Source organism: Bombina bombina, chromosome 7 (assembly GCF_027579735.1).
Source record: "Bombina bombina isolate aBomBom1 chromosome 7, aBomBom1.pri, whole genome shotgun sequence".
NCBI classification, from domain to species: Eukaryota; Metazoa; Chordata; class Amphibia; order Anura; family Bombinatoridae; genus Bombina; species Bombina bombina.
The window spans coordinates 49673115-49676419 of NC_069505.1; the positions used below are offsets into that span (position 1 = coordinate 49673115).

The 3305-nt window shown below is 37.0% G+C and overlaps 1 protein-coding gene across 3 annotated transcripts in view; it reads left to right on the plus strand.

Annotated features, from left to right (window-relative positions):
* Positions 1-949: 949 nt before the first annotated feature.
* The window catches only part of LOC128665859 (4F2 cell-surface antigen heavy chain), a 23052-nt gene continuing 20696 nt past the window's right edge, over positions 950-3305 (plus strand). For 2 of the 3 annotated variants that reach the window (XM_053720093.1, XM_053720095.1), the window contains exon 1: positions 950-1000. The gene's annotated coding sequence lies outside the window, so the exon portion shown is untranslated. The remainder of the gene's footprint in view (positions 1001-3305) is intronic. The other variant, XM_053720094.1, reaches the window with a different exon arrangement.

The window sequence follows — 3305 nt, forward strand, 5'->3', positions numbered from 1 at the left end:
TTGTCATTCCATAGAAAGCAGCTATAATCTGACATAATCTCACTTATAGAATATGCTACTGTACCTGGGGAACATATCTGGTAAATAGCTACTTGATATGTATATTTGTGTTTCTATAGCACTAAATGTAATCCTATTATAGTCTACAGCATACCATTTTGTCATTCACCCTTGTCATTCCATAGAAAACAGCTATAATATCACTTAATCTCACTTATAGAATATGCTACTGTACCTGGGGAACATATCTGGTAAATATCTACTTGATATGTCTCATATGTAATGTATCATAGTTTTGTTGCTTTACCACTTTTAATTTTACATCCCATTAAAGTCTATGGGCATTCCATTTTGTCATTCACCCTTGTCATTCCTTTTAGTACATCCCCCTCCCCTTCTTATAGAGTTACACTCACATAACTACATCCTACCGTATTTTACTGCTCTCCTCTCTCTATAACCATTGATTTCATATGTTCTTATATAGGGCTATAAAGCGGTTGTATTATTTATGGACGTTTGTTCTAATAATATATTTATATGCAATGGGCTATAGTAACATTTCCTCCTACAATGGCTCCGGTGCTGTCACTGTGTGTAGGAGGAGTCCGGGCCTATTTATCAGGGTCTTTTGTTCCAAATGTCTGGTCTAATTACCATTTCCTCCTTAAATCATCTCTAAGTAGCAAAGCGGAGGAGCCAGTGTCTCTATGTGAGTGCTGTTACATATGCACCTAGCCATTTGTTCCCGGTATAATAAAGAATAATATAATCATATACAATTGTCTATATTACAAGTAGTTCTAGTCACTCAGTGGACACTGTCTATAAATTTGTTTGTTTTTTATGGTACGGACTGAACAGACATTTCCTCCTTAACTGTGACGTCACTGACTGGGCGGGGAGGGATCAGTGTCTATATATAGAGGTAGCCGCTGTCTGCTCGCTGTTTAATAACTCGCTGACAGCCGGTAGTGAGAAGGGAACTGACCAGGAACCGGTGAGACAGCTGCTTTGTTATAGACAGAATGTAAAAAATAACAGCACCAGGGCTCTGTTTACTTAAATACTGCTTGTATAGACAGGGATATCTTAGTATACAGTGAGACAGGTTATATAGAGAGGGATATACTAGTGTGACAGGTTATATAGACAGGGATATCTTAGTATACAGTGAGACAGGTTATATAGAGAGGGATATCTTAGTATACAGTGTGACAGGTTATATAGAGAGGGATATCTTAGTATACAGTGTGACAGGTTATATAGAGAGGGATATCTTAGTATACAGTGTGACAGGTTATATAGAGAGGGATATACTAGTGTGACAGGTTATATAGACAGGGATATCTTAGTATACAGTGAGGCAGGTTATATAGAGAGGGATATCTTAGTATACAGTGAGACAGGTTATATAGAGAGGGATATCTTAGTATACAGTGAGGCAGGTTGTATAGACAGGGATATCTTAGTATACAGTGAGACAGGTTATATAGAGAGGGATTAGGGATATACTAGTGTACAATGTGACAGGTTATATAGGGTTATCTTAGTATACAGTGAGACAGGTTATATAGACAGGGATATCTTAGTATACAGTGAGACAGGTTATATAGAGAGGGATATCTTAGTATACAGTGTGACAGGTTATATAGAGAGGGATATACTAGTGTGACAGGTTATATAGACAGGGATATCTTAGTATACAGTGTGACAGGTTATATAGAGAGGGATTAGGGATATACTAGTGTACAATGTGACAGGTTATATAGGGTTATCTTAGTATACAGTGAGACAGGTTATATAGACAGGGATATCTTAGTATACAGTGAGACAGGTTATATAGACAGGGATATCTTAGTATACAGTGTGACAGGTTATATAGAGAGGGATATACTAGTGTGACAGGTTATATAGACAGGGATATCTTAGTATACAGTGAGACAGGTTATATAGAGAGGGATATCTTGGTATACAGTGAGACAGGTTATATAGAGAGGGATATCTTAGTATACAGTGTGACAGGTTATATAGAGAGGGATATCTTAGTATACAGTGAGACAGGTTATATAGAGAGGGATATCTTAGTATACAGTGAGACAGGTTATATAGACAGGGATATCTTAGTATACAGTGAGACAGGTTATATAGAGAGGGATATCTTAGTATACAGTGAGACAGGTTATATAGACAGGGATATCTTAGTATACAGTGAGACAGGTTATATAGAGAGGGATATCTTAGTATACAGTGAGACAGGTTATATAGAGAGGGATATCTTAGTATACAGTGTGACAGGTTATATAGAGAGGGATATCTTAGTATACAGTGTGACAGGTTATATAGAGAGGGATATCTTAGTATACAGTGAGACAGGTTATATAGAGAGGGATATCTTAGTATACAGTGTGACAGGTTATATAGAGAGGGATATCTTAGTATACAGTGTGACAGGTTATATAGAGAGGGATATCTTAGTGTACAGTGTGACAAGTTATATAGACAGGGATATACTAGTGTGACAAGTTATATAGACAGGGATATACTAGTGTGACAAGTTATATAGACAGGGATATACTAGTGTGACAAGTTATATAGACAGGGATATACTAGTGTGACAAGTTATATAGACAGGGATATACTAGTGTGACAAGTTATATAGATAGGGATATACTCGTGTGACAAGTAATAGACAGGGATATCTTGGTGTACAATGAGACAGCTTGTATAGACAGGGATATCCTAGTGTACAGTGAGACAGCTTGTATGGACAGGGATATCCTAGTGTACAGTGAGACAGCTTGTATGGACAGGGATATCTTAGTATACAGTGTGACAGGTTATATAGAGAGGGATATCTTAGTATAGAGAGGGATATCTTAGTATACAGTGAGACAGGTTATATAGAGAGGGATATCTTGGTATACAGTGAGACAGGTTATATAGAGAGGGATATCTTAGTATACAGTGAGACAGGTTATATAGAGAGGGATATCTTAGTATACAGTGAGACAGGTTATATAGAGAGGGATATCTTAGTATACAGTGAGACAGGTTATATAGAGAGGGATATCTTAGTATACAGTGAGACAGGTTATATAGAGAGGGATATCTTAGTATACAGTGAGGCAGGTTATATAGAGAGGGATATCTTAGTATACAGTGTGACAGGTTATATAGAGAGGGATATCTTAGTATACAGTGAGACAGGTTATATAGAGAGGGATATCTTAGTATACAGTGTGACAGGTTATATAGACAGGGATATCTTAGTGTACAATGAGACAGCTTGTATAGATAGGGAT